The 14,782-nt window shown below is 39.0% G+C and overlaps 1 protein-coding gene across 1 annotated transcript in view; it reads left to right on the plus strand.

Annotated features, from left to right (window-relative positions):
* syngap1b (synaptic Ras GTPase activating protein 1b) overlaps window positions 1-14,782 on the plus strand; it is a 145,299-nt gene that overhangs the window by 51,918 nt on the left and 78,599 nt on the right. The window lies entirely within an intron of this gene.

Here is a 14,782-nt window from a genome sequence, read left to right on the forward strand (position 1 = left end):
ATTTTGTTGTTTTCAATTTTCACTTTTTAAAAATTAAATAAAATAGGATCAAATCCAATTAAATCTCAACCTCAAGGACAGCCCAAATGCCAGCCTGTATGGGCCTGACTTTATGGAACAATTTTTGGGTGATGGGTCTCAACCTTATTCAACTTCTTTTCCTTCTTGTCTGTTTTGATTTTCAAAATCATTGTCACCTGTATTACTTTAGCTTAACTTGCTTATAATAATAGGATTGTTGCATAGCAACAACAATAATGTAAAGCTCTTTGCATCCTTTGAGCTATTACTCTCTCTGCTGTTAGCAATGCTCACAGCAGCACACTGAATATGAGCGGAGATAAACGCATCCCATCTGATCAGGGTTTAAGGTAGGGATGCGCCAAAATGAAAATTCTTGGCTGAAGCCGAATATAATGAAAAAATTTGCAGAATACCGAACAAAACTGCACTAAATTCATCAAGTCCAACCCAATTTGATAAATAATGTTGTAATGTTATATGTGGTTCTCGTTTTGTGTAACATGAAGATTTGATAGCCTCTCTTCAGGTAGGACTCTCATACTGCAACACTTGTCTTTGTAAAGAGAGAAAATAACAGGATAAAGTCGCTAACCTGCCTGTCAGCTCGCACTTGTTCAGTGGTTTCAGTGGATTTACCATAAAAGCTTGAATATGTGTGCACTCCAGATTTAGGTGCGGCTAGCTTAATTTCCTTCTCATAAACGAATGACAAACAAGGGTCAGACTGTTTGTTGCCTTTTCTAAGAAGTCAGCCACAGTGGATGTGCTAGGAGACAATTCAACAGTACTGTATCTGCAAACGGCGATTTTTGTCTTTCTCAGACACTTTAAAATGCATCGTAATTGTTTGGTAAAATTTCTTTGGTCTTTTGACTTATTAGGCTTAAGTGCTTTTTTTGCTATTTTCGGCCGATTAATTCTGGTGGCTGAACATTCGGAGCTTCCCTAGTTTAAGCAATTGCGTGGGGTGGGGTAAATTTGGGGGGAAGCCAAGTGAGAGGAGATGTCCTTTTTGAAGGGCAGTTATCTAATGCATTGTGCTATTACAGTGCAGGGTATAATTTTACACAAAACTGAATCATACTTTAAAGATGCGCACACATCTGTTTTTAATACACACGCTGAAAGTTACATTTACCGAGAGGTACGCTCTCTCTCTCATTCACTCAGTAATTCTCTCTCACCTCAAATAGCATACACAGCCCGCTGCTTACAGTGCAGAGAATGAAAGAAGCATTCACAAGCTCAATCAGAAGATGACTGAAGACATTTGCATAGTAGCAGTGGTGCATGTATCAAATAGGCCTACATAATTCTTAACCTCTTAACATTCCTGTAAAATTCATGTAAAACGCCTATTCAAGGCATATCCAAAGTAAATTGAATGTAGTTCTTGAACCATTTGGAGTATATGTATGGTTTTGGGCTTCTCTGAAAGATAACACTCTGGAGTGTCTAACCCAAAAGAATGATTGTAAGTGCTACTGGAATTGATTAATGTAAGTTTAAACACACTAAAACTAATATGTTTTTTGTTTCCGCTTGAAAATGCTTGCTAACAAATGCATGCAGACAACTATAGCTGGGACTTAGCTGGAAATGTAGGGCCACAGGATAAAGCATTGCCTAGTCCTAGTTTACATTTCATACCAATACCATGAAAAATGACTATTTTACACAGATTTTCACACAAGTGTATGTCTTAGCGTACTTTTTCTAAAACAGCACCGCCCCTTGGCGGCAGGCTGCTGCCGCTGCATCGCTACGTTGCTGGTAGATCATGAACTTCTGACTTAAAGCTGGATATTTTCAGAATTTTATTTGTTACACGAAGTGCCAAGTCATCGGCACAATTGCTTGCAATTGTCTCGGCCTACCCACGAAATAATAGGGGCTGGCCCTTCCTTACAGCGCGGGCTCTCGTTGGCTATTGTAGGCTGTTAAAGGGACATGTGAGCTCTTATTGGTTCGGATTTGGTGTCACTCGAAAGGTTAGAGTTCAGCAGCTAATGTGAAAACAAGCTATCATAGTTGTTTACATTCAAATCGGCGTTATTACGGTTATAATGACATACGAGCCACGTCTGCCGGCAAATATGAAACGATGCAGCAGCAATCCCTGGGGATTTATTGATGGAATAATGTGTTTTGGACTGAATGTTTTTACTGGATTGGATCATCTGGACTTCTGACAATGTAACAAGACCATTTTTGTTGGAATATAATCGATCGGTGGATTACTATGAGGCTTCATAGGTGAGTTGTGTCAATTTTGCTTGTATTTGTTGGTCGGACAGAAGCACTGATTGTACCCGCTGTGGTGATTGTATCTTGAAATTGTTTGCGTTGGTCGAATCATGAGGACTTTAGCTTTCAAATGATGTATCATGAGTATGAAGTTAACATAGCAGCTGTGTGCACATACCGAAAGCTGCTGCCAGGACCTGACGGCCCATGGGCCAAATGTTAGACTAACAACTGAGTACCAGACCAACAGAGTATAGACAATTATTCAGATAGTCTAACCTGGTCCAGTGCCCTGTGGCAGGTGCTGTCTGTGGTGCTCATTATCTGTGTGTACACAACCACAGTAAAAACAATAAGGTTACTTCAACTGACTCATTCGTTTGCAGCTAAATCCAGGCAAGCAAAGCAAAACAAACAATATAACCACATCAAAAATTGCACAAATAGCTGCAGTTCAGTTAAGTTCAGAGAGAGAAGGAGGTGTCATTTCAATCACCCTATCTGAAAAGGAAGGCCATTCTCCCTGTCTTTCATGTTATAGAAGTTATAGAATTTCCCACTGGCTTTTAGTTCCTCCACAACAACAGAGTCAAGTGAAGTTTGGCACTACTAGCTAGCCACTCTGTACGGATATAGTTTTCCTCATTGAACGTCCAAAAACCCTTTTTCCTCTCCAGGCGCAGCTCCAGTTTTTGTGTTGGTCGTCCGTCAGATTTAATCTTAAGTTGCTGCTGTAGTGGTAGTTTAGAAAAACTATTTATTAGAACTAAAAACTCCAAATCTCCACCCTCCATAACTGCACCAGCTAAAGTTGCTAACAGCTCCCGTTATTTCATCTGAATGACGTTGATTGCGTGCTGTGATTTGATTGGCGTGAAGCCAGACAGCGGCTGGCTTCCCTTGGCATCATCCTGATTACACACAGTAAGGCAGTGGCATGACAGTGGCCTCATCTGATTGGTTAATTATTTAATTTTTTTTCACAAAGGGATGACAACTCTGCCTGGCCTCCTCGCGTAGTGAGACTGAAGGCCAGTCTATGGTGGTGCAATATAGTGTTTCACCACACATCCAACGCGTAGCATTTAGAAGGGCGCTGTTTCACTTATTGTAAGACAAGGAGAAATAGGGAAGAGATGAAAGCAACAGCTTATAATATTTATCGAAACTATAAACTTTGTATTTTTATTGAAATGATAAATAGAGATAAAAAACAAGGCTTCCCTTGGCTTCTGGGAGAAAACGCCACTGAGTTTAAGGCAGCTGTTTTCTTTCTACCAGATTTTGACTTGTTATTCTTTTGTCGGGTTGGGTGATTTATCTATTGCCTTGCTTTGAAATGAATTTAATTTATTTGAAATCTTAAAAATCATGCATATCTTTTGAATTTTCTGTGTCTTTGTTTCTTCTTTAATCCATCTAAAAGTTTTATTTTTGCAATCATCTTTGCCTGCTTTTCTTTCTTAATGATTTTAACTTTATCTTTATCGTCTCTGCTTTTATATTGCTGTATTGTCCTCTCAAACTCTCCTTGGAAAACGCCAAACTCTGCTCCTTGTAAATCTGACAATCTGATAGCTGTCCACTGTCTGTTTTGCCTGACTCAGTTTCTTTGGGCCCTCTACAAATGTCCCGCTGAGTTTCTCCCTCTTCCTTCACCCTCCACCTTTCCGTCTCACTCGGCTATTTTAAGGGCTTCCCTTGTGACGTCCTCCATCTACGATTCTGCCGTTGCCACCTCAACACTTGTGCTGATTCAACTGGATAAATTTTTCCCTCAGTTTTCATGTGAATGGCTCTATGATGCCAAAGTGGTCAAGCATTGACACATCAGTTGACATGGTCCCTCTATCCTTTAACAAATGCTGACATAGCAATGCCATTTAATTTTACCCATGTAAATGTCTTGTATTTTATGTTGTTAGTAGTAGTAATATGTTAGTATGCTAGCATATTAGTTAGTACGCTACCCTACAGGCCATAATACACTGACACCATTATGGGCCATCTGTGGTGATTACGCCCAAAGAGACAGAAGAGATTAATGGGCCCAAGGTAATTAGCAATTATCAGATCAACAAAAAAGCAAATGGAGGTTGTCATAAGGCCACAGTTAGAGATGAAGTCTACAGGGAGCTACATGACCTATAAAATCACTGACATACACATACACTGAGCTGATGAAAGTTCAGTGCAGATATGAATTCAGTTTGCAGTCATTGTAATAAAATACTGTATCATCTATTTATTTTTAACTAGACTGGCATAAATTTTGGACTTCTATCACGCAATTAAAGTACTGTCTGCTGGCCAACAGATCACACTGTGGTTGTACTGGGCAGTTTCTTGTTTTTAATAGTAGTATCTGTATTACTTCCTGGAAAAGATAATTTCTTCTCAGTAAGTAAATTAATGAATTAATAAAGCCCATGATCTCTATGATTTGTTCAAGTGTACAGTCAGTGGATATTGTGCCCAAAATAGAAAGGAATTCTTTGACATTTTGGGCCATAATATTTTACTCTATTGCCAAGAATTAGAGGAGGAGATTGATACCCCGCTCATGTCTGTACACCAAAATTAAAGCTACCTCCAGCAGCTGCTTAGCTTGGTTTAGCACAAAGACTGGAAACGGGGAAATTGCTAGCCTGGCACTGTTCAAAGGAATCAAAATCTGTGTGCTTCTTCTGAGTGGTGAGCTGTTTCACCAGATTTGTTTGTATGATTTAAGATTCATGTTAGTTTAAGATAAATTTAAGATAATGCAAGTTATATTTGTGAAGTGGGTGCAAGGATATTTTTCCTTTGTTTATTTTCAGAACCACACACATTCACTGTTGTTACCTTCCTACACTGGAATGAATAAAGTATCCTCTTAGAACCGATTTCTCCATTGTTAACCCAAACCACGGTAGTCCTGAGGTCCCCTTCCTAGCACTTTACGTTGTACAACCGTGTTTTCCAGACTTTCCACATCCTGTAGATGTTTCCCATCAATGCCTCTAAAGCTTACTTATTAACACTTTATAATTATATAACCAAAGTTGGTTTACGTGGGACTATATGTCAAACCATTTCTTGGCTGGGCAAGTGACTTCCTGAAGTGCAAGTGACTGTTTGCACTCCAGCTAGCAGTCACTTGCACTAGCTTCATATTTACCATACAGACATGAAAGTGGTATATTGATCTACTCATCTCTCCCATTGTGAGGTTTGGGTCCAATGCAATTAACTTGAACTTTTGATAACCAATCTTCAGCACATCTAATAGAGAAGCAGCATGCATTCTCATTCACTATTCATAATAATAGCAGCAGAATATTTTTTATCACTCTGAGAGAGCAACATTTTAGGGTATGGCCTCTGCAATAGTATGACATACATCCTGATGATGATGGGTCTTAAAATAACAAAATTCCATAAATGTCCATCATGGATTTAGAAATTTTGAAATAAGCCCTTAATTAGAGCCATGTTTTAGAATGTGAGCTTGAGTCTCAGGCTAATTCAATTCAGTATTCATTTATTTCATATACCTCTAAACTACCATAAGTTGAGCACATTTGGAAACATTTGGGACCATTCATCCTTTTCCAAAATGATGAATGAATTGCATCTTTCACTAAATTGAAAGACATGACCCTGCTATCATTGCTATCATCAATATATTCAAATTCAGACAGTTCAGAATATTTCCATATTCTGAGAGAAGGTTAAACTGCAGATACTGCAGCTGCCAAACAACCATCCATGTGTTTGTGACAACACTAATACGTCAGCCTTGATTCATTATTCATAAGAGGGGTAAAAGCCTACATTTTCACAAGACATTGATGAATGGAGGCATTTGACAACAAGCCCAGCTGGATGCCTGATGTAGTAGATGTAACACACTCAGATGGAAGATATTGAGCTCTACAGTTGATCTACGATTAGTCAAGCACATAATGCCTGACTTTTTTGCCGCTGTTACAACACATCAAGCGATGAAGATCATTTTACTTTTTCACTCACTCATGTGTACCTATAATGTTCCAAAAAAACATTTTTAAAGTTGAGGAGGTAATAAACGTATAATGAAGACATTAATTTTGCTGGATAATTACAGTGCAGCATAAGCATTTTATGTAAATATGAGGCTTAATTAACATTTCATGATTGTGACAGGGGAAATGACTTTCCTTAACTACACAAAAAATCTTTCTTCCTCTTGTGTTTGTTTTATGTTTGATTGCAAACTACTGACAGTGTGTTATATTACAAAATGACTACATTATTCTTACTTTAGTATTATTGTCTCATCATATTGACTCATCAAAATTAGATGTTACACTATGTTTTTGTTAGTGCTTCAGTTTGATGTGTAGAATAAATTATATAGCATGGAGATTAGCGCCCAAGGATTCTGGATTTTTGAGACTTATACGAAGTTTAAAGAGGTGGTATTATGTTTTTTGGCTTTTCCCCTCTCCTTTATTGAGTTATATACCTTTTTTGTGCATGTAATAGGTTTGCAAAGTGAAAAAGCCCTAAGTCCACCCCAAAGGGAGTTCCCATCTCCCACAGAAAACACTCTTAACTGCCTGAAAACAGCTCGTTTGTAGTCCAGCCTTCCCTTTGACGCCATATAACGCTCGCCAAGCGGCTAGTCCGACACGCCTTCAAAAACACTGGTGGAAAAACACTGAGCTGCAGCACACACCACCTCTCCCTTCCAAACACTAGCTACCCTCCAGGCAGTCAATGGACATAAAGATGTTACTGTGATGTAGAGACAGAGCTCGGTTAAAACTTTATGGATGAAAGATACATTTGTTAGAGATTAATAACTCACCACTCGGAAACTCTTGCTCCAGTCTACACTCACCTAAAGGATTATTAGGAACACCTGTTCAATTTCTCATTAATGCAATTATCTAATCAACCAATCACATGGCAGTTGCTTCAATGCATTTAGGGGTGTGGTCCTGGTCAAGACAATCTCCTGAACTCCAAACTGAATGTCAGAATGGGAAAGAAAGGTGATTTAAGCAATTTTGAGCGTGGCATGGTTGTTGGTGCCAGACGGGCCGGTCTGAGTATTTCACAACCTGCTCAGTTACTGGGATTTTCACGCACAACCATTTCTAGGGTTTACAAAGAATGGTGTGAAAAGGGAAAAACATCCAGTATGCGGCAGTCCTGTGGGCGAAAATGCCTTGTTGATGCTAGAGGTCAGAGGAGAATGGGCCGACTGATTCAAGCTGATAGAAGAGCAACTTTGACTGAAATAACCACTCGTTACAACCGAGGTATGCAGCAAAGCATTTGTGAAGCCACAACACGCACAACCTTGAGGCGGATGGGCTACAACAGCAGAAGACCCCACCGGGCACCACTCATCTCCACTACAAATAGGAAAAAGAGGCTACAATTTGCAAGAGCTCACCAAAATTGGACAGTTGAAGACTGGAAAAATGTTGCCTGGTCTGATGAGGCTCGATTTCTGTTGAGACATTCAGATGGTAGAGTCAGAATTTGGCGTAAACAGAATGAGAACATGGATCCATCATGCCTTGTTACCACTGTGCAGGCTGGTGGTGGTGGTGTAATGGTGTGGGGGATGTTTTCTTGGCACACTTTAGGCCCCTTAGTGCCAATTGGGCATCGTTTAAATGCCACGGCCTACCTGAGCATTGTTTCTGACCACGTCCATCCCTTTATGGCCACCATGTACCCATCCTCTGATGGCTACTTCCAGCAGGATAATGCACCATGTCACAAAGCTGGAATCATTTCAAATTGGTTTCTTGAAATTTCTTAAAATGGCCCGCACAGTCACCAGATCTCAACCCAATAGAGCATCTTTGGGATGTGGTGGAACGGGAGCTTCGTGCCCTGGATGTGCATCCCACAAATCTCCATCAACTGCAAGATGCTATCCTATCAATATGGGCCAACATTTCTAAAGAATGCTTTCAGCACCTTGTTCAATCACTGGTATTTTTTGAAAATTAAACCATGTAAACCTGTTCTGGTACAACCCCTAAATAGGATTTTGGACCTGAAAATGAGCATAATACCACCTCTTTAATATTAATCTGATCATTATGAATTGGCCATTTACACATATTTTTAGCCTAAACACATAATGTAAAGCTTTTGAGAAGGATCCCTCAGATTTGATTATTAAAGAGTATATTCTGCAGAATACAGTTCAACAATAGATTATATCATAAAAGATGACAGTAATCCTCTGTCCCGTAATTAGTAACATGGCCAACAGTGTTGTAATGTAAGGACCAGGACAGTTGGATGTGAGTTGAGGACATTTTCCAGCTCGTGGCCATATGTAGTTATGATACACAGCAGGCAAACAAAAAGAAAACATTCACATTCTTTCCCTCTCTCCCTTATTAACCTCTCCAGAATGCAATGTGATAATCTCTATAATAATTAATGAATTTGGCCCTAATGTTTTGTGTTGAAATTGTAAATTGACTTCATCTGCTCTGTTTCTGAAAGAAACCTTATTATCTGAGTGACTTAGCTGCAGGGAGAAAAACATCGTAGCACTACAAAGCTGATTGGTTGTTAACTTAATAGTTTGTCAGCAACAGTAATTTAAACATATGGAGACTTTTCCTTAATTTGTCCTTGAAGATCTCACTTATTCCTTTAGCCATCTCTGTCTTAGCAGACAGTTGTGATAAAGCAGGCTCATCTGAGATGTTCCAATGGCCTTTACATGTGTGACATTCATACAATATTTTACCAGTGTATTTCTTTCAGCACAGATGTTGCATTCTAGGCATCTTTTTTCAGTGTCTGCTCATGTCATTTTTACAGGATTTGGATATAAATAATACAACATCAGCATCAGCATGGATACTAGATTTTGAACTTCCTCCTAAAATTCTACTGCCCCCATCCTGCACTTTCTATTCTGTCTCACCCATGGCCATAACCCTGTTCCCTCCCTGGTCCTGCAGTCCTTACACCATCCTACTCCACTCACCCACTCAACAAGGCCCACAGGCTACATGTTCCCTCCCAAAAAGAGGAGGATAAAACAATGACAGTAACTTAAGACAAGACAACAAAAAAAAGTATTTAGTCTTTCCACTGTGAGGGCAAGCATCATGAATCATTCCAATCTGTCATCTCAGGAAGACTAAAAGAAAAAGATATAGATGATTTATATGATCAATGTTGACTTTATTCACTTGAATCGTACACAGATTAGGACAATTTTTTTAAATTTAATAATTTAAATTCTAAATTTTATGATATGTTTATTTTGTTGAGGAAAAGGAACCAAAAAAAGCTTTTACTTAATTTTACTTGTGCATACTTGTTGAAAAAGATTTTATCATAATTGTTTTGAATGTTCTTCCTCAGACTTGTGAAGTGATCCACGGTTTGGCATCAAGTGTTGACCATAAAGAAGAGTTTAAACCACAATTAACCATCAGGTTTCTTCAACGTTCACTCAGGAGCAAAAATCCACCTTTAAACTAGAAAGAAATAACGACTTACTGTGATATCAAAACTTTTTATCGTGTTAACATTTTTGGCCATATTGTCCAGCCCTATGTGAACATACTATAGTGTTGGATTTGATATGATATTGAATGCAGAGAAGGCAAACCTACAGAGGAATAGATGGCCAGTGGCAAAATGTATTCTGCAGGTTTGAGAATTTTGTACAGCTGGATGTATGGATGTTTTGATGCTTCTTTTGAGGTATTACTTACTGGCAAATAAACCCCTAAAAATGGAAACGGAAACGTTCTTACCTACAGAATGAACCAATGAAATATCAAAGCAGGCATGAACTCAAAATACCACCAATCCTGTATCCCATCTGTCATTGCACCTAATTGCACCTATTCTTTACATGCACGATATTTCTGTTTTCATATGATTACATGAGTGAGCCTTACATACATGTAGACTCATCTTAATTGTGGTGCTTTGCTGCAGTTGCCTTTAAAACTGTGGCCTTAATATGCAGTAAGATTACCTCAACCAGTAACCTGCACAATTCTTTTCTTGTTCCATCAACACTAGAAAGATCTGTCAACCTGAACTGAACCTGCTGCTGTGGATTTTAAGGCTCTTAGTGGGAGGTTGGCAAGTTGTCAGTCTATGAGTGTAGTTATTACATTATTACCCTGATTTTGAACAATCTGAAAAACCTGATTAATTTATTAAGTAGGTCCAGGAATAGTGACAAAGGGACATGATAACAGTTAATTTAAAGCTTTATGACCATAGAAGCATTTTGTGTCAAAGTGTGCTGTAGTAGCAGTGTTACTGTGTAGTGTAGGGCGACAGTTTATAAACCTTGTGATTCAGTCTCTGGGAAAACTGAAAATATTCCCCAAGAAGCCCAGGCTTGTGTTTAAAGAGATTTGCTGAATCATCTGGATGTCTTGCCTTTGGAACCGCGAATGAATACAAATGGTTTGCTACAGTGTTGTGTTCGGCTTTTGATGGACGTGGACACAGAGGCCTCCTGAAAACGAATGCAGCACTTTATGAAACTGCATGTCCGCTTGGTTGGATTAAAAGTCTGTCAGAGTAATGCTGCACTTTGCTAAACTATTTTATATGTACTGAATAATTTACTTTGCATATTTTATCTTATGCCAACAATGACTCATTATCATACTGGAAATCATAGAGAGTTTGTTCTTGGAACTTGTTAGAATTTACCCCCAAATTAAAAGTGTTTAACCAGGGTTAAACCAAATTGAAGGCTCATCAGATAACAGTTAAATATCTTTGAACCATTTGTACAGAGCGTAACATTTCAAAACAGATTTGGAAAATGCCTGAAGGTTTCATTTTGGTATTATGACCAGCCAAATAATAATAAATAATCAGAAGCTTTTCATTATGGCTCAGATTGAACTGGTGAATGATGTAATCCTTATAACCACCTGATTAGCCAAACATCTTAAAAGTACACCACAAATGTGGCATTGCCTTGCTGGAACTTTCATGTAATTGCAAATGCTCCATAGGGTGCTTGATAAAGCACAAAGACCACACTGATCAATGTGGGAAATAATTGCTTTGGTGGATAGCTATGTTGGTCTGACACTTCCAAATTGAAATATCTCAACAAGTTGAATGGATTGCCATGACATTTTGTACATGGTCCACAGAGGATAATCCTCTTACTTTACCTCGAATGCCACCATGAGGTTGGAATTTGTGGTTTTGTGTAAAATGTCCCAATAACTATTGGATGGATTGCCATTAAATGGTTCAGACATTCATCTTCCAATTAAGTATGAATTCTAATAATATTATTATAATAACAATACAATACAATTTATTTTCCTCTTGTGCCATCATCAAGTCAAAATTCCGCTTTGTCGCAAACTTTGGTTTATGACCAAATAACTGCAAAACTGTCCCATCAGCCAAAGCTGCAACTTTATACCTTCTTAGCATTCTGGCTCAAAGCACCTCTCAGCTGAAGTAATCTTAGTCTTGTTTTTCACTGTATAAACAAAGGAAATAAGACCTGAGCTGACACTCACACTCAGCTGATGCTGACTGATCTGAATTAAATCTGTCTAACTAGCTAAATGTAACCAGGAGTGACTTGTTGACTGATGTCACAGTTACTGTATGAAAGTTGTAGTCTATTCAAGTGGAAGTAAAGCCATGGAGAACCTTTTCCAGGTCTGCAGAGGATAAATAACACATTACTTTAGATGTATTTCTGAGTTGTGAAAAACATTACAGAGCAGCTTTATTCACCTGAGCATCAAAGCCTAAAACTCAGAATCGAATACAGTTAAACAAGATTGCGGGGGCAGAGCTTCGCATTCGAACATTCAAGGTCCTTCTTGGTTGAGATGAGAGAGTCGGGTAGACCAGAGATATCAGTCCTCCTCCAGTGTTTGGGTGGGTGGTTACAGTCAGTCAAATGGAGTGATATCAGGTTTGTCTGACATTAGAAAATAGCTAAAGAAGAAGACTGAAATTTCAGAATGAAACTTCACCACCTGACTGACAATCAGATCTCCTTCACTTCTTTCTTGAATGTGTTTGCTCACAGCTGGCATTTTGAGATAATATGGCAGGGCACTCTTAACAACCCCATGCAAGACTTTTATGTAAAATGATATGTAAATTGTATGATTATATAACATGAAATGTCTTCATGAGTGATATACCCCGTGGGATGGTGTGACATAACGGACAGCTATATTATCATACCTTGCACAACATGAATAAAGTGAAAAATAGCGAGAGAAAGCAAGCAAGCCCTTCCTCGGCTTGAGTGACAGCTGGCCACCAGCTCAGCACACACGAGGCTCTCACACTGTAGTTCTTAGTCTTCAGGTATGGTAGTCAACTTACACACACACACACACGCTCAGAGCATCCTGTCGACTCTCTGGTCCATGGGGACTGCTTCTATCTGCCATGGAACGATGAGAGGATTTAAAACCTCTGTGAAAGGTTCACTCACCAAATGCTGCTCCTCTTCAAGGTGTTCGCAACAGATTTCAGACCAGTCAACGTGTTTTCCCTAAGTGTTTGATATATTATATCCGTATATATATTATAGTATATCCCTAAGTGTTTGATATATTTAGGCTGCATATACCATTTGCATTCACTGGTTTTCTGTATATAGTACGTTCCAGGAATGTGTCTTGATGGCTTTGGCACTGAGAGACGCTGACAGTGTCATCACAAGACCTTGCTCATTGATCTTCACAGTATGATCTGAAAGCTCAATGATCAATGGGATTCTCATGATCTACACTAGTGTACCCTAAACCTGGGGTACTTGTCATCCAGAGGTTATTATTGAGTGTAGCACAGCGAAAACACAGAATGAAAAAAGTATGTCCACTAGGGGTGTCCCCGAGTAAAGATTTACATAGTCATGATCATTACATGATCATCATACATGATCATTAAAGGTTCAGTGTGTAAGTTCTAGTGACATCTAGTGGTGAGGGTTGCGAATTGCACAAAAACTATCACATCTAGTGCATCCAGTGTGACCACTGACAGATACCAGGACAATGTAAGCCTCACTGTTTCTGCACCACAGCCCATTATAAACCACATAATACATGACGTTTACAAAGGCATTGGCTGGGGACGATCAAGGCTCCTCTCGCTTTGCTTAATTAGACAAGCATGCAAATATTACCAAAATGTCTTCTTAATTTTTGGAAATACAACAGAAACACAAAGTAGTACTGACAGACATTATTTCAGCTTGTGGTAAAACGGTGCAACGTTTTTAATGGGCCATTTAGCATGTTAAAGTAAAAATGACATATTTGTGTGCACAGTGGGAAGCAATATCCAATAAAGTTTTTTTAATGCAAATTCAGAAAGTATTCATTATTGGTCACAAGCACAGGTCTTGTTATATATCACCATTAGTAGTAAAAAGAAATACATGTTTTCCACCAGGGCAGTAAAATGTTAAGTTTCTGTCCACGTAACAAAGCCATAACAGAGCGCTGGAGAAGAACTTCATGAAGTTACAATCCACCTACATATTTTTCTACCAGCGCAGTAAAAGTTTAGCTGGCTGATCTGAGCTCCGATGCTGGAAGCTGCCATTTTAATGCCAATTAGCGATCAGCTGATTCTCACGAACATAACAAACAAAGCCAAAAACAGAGCGCTGGAGAGAGAGAGAGTAACTACATGAAATGAATCCAACTAACATAACACCACAAGCCAAAGCACAGCGCTGGAGAATAAACCAATCAACTAACAATAAATGTTTTTCTACCAGTCAGTAAAGGTTTAGCTGGCTGATGATTCCATGCTCTAAGATAACGTTACGGTTTTATTGCCAATTAACGTTACTGATCAGCCAATTGTCTCGCTAACGTAACCGGCAAAGCCAAACCACAGGCTGGAGAATAAGTAGGCGACATGAAATTAATCCATATTTCACACCACTGACAGGGGAAACATGTCACGTGCCAGCTAATAGCTAAAGCTATCAAACAACAGTTTGCATTTGCATCGCTAAAGTCTGACAAACAAAGTTAATTACCTGTCCAGCAGAAAACAGACAACTTCTGCTCCGATTTGAAAACATCTGTCCCACATTAACGTTATAGCCTTCCATCTGAGAAAATCCACAAAATCCGTGATTTCTGCCATCAGCTGTCTGTCCCGACTCCGTCTGGCTGTCGGCTCTTGTGCTAAATAGCACGTATGCTCCTTCATTTGTCCAAATGTCACTTCTCTTCTTATTAATTCTAATAAACCAGAAGACTACTCAGAGACTGTAGATTACTATTATTATTATTATTATTCCCTCTTCTTCTTCTTTGTATGGACGTATTCAATGTAGTGACGGGCGTCTACACTACCAGAATTACACAAGCAGAAGAAGAACGCCGTGATGACAAAATGCGCTCTGTAGCGCTGTTTGTTCGTTGACGGCTGATTTTCACTGGCACACTGTACGAGCACGGCAACACTCAACGCTGGGCTAGCTTCCTTTTCTCATTCATCAAAG

Source organism: Micropterus salmoides, unplaced genomic scaffold (genome assembly GCF_014851395.1).
Source record: "Micropterus salmoides isolate LMB-PRFRI ecotype aquatic unplaced genomic scaffold, ASM1485139v1 Ms_hic_scaffold_11, whole genome shotgun sequence".
NCBI lineage: Eukaryota > Metazoa > Chordata > Actinopteri > Centrarchiformes > Centrarchidae > Micropterus > Micropterus salmoides.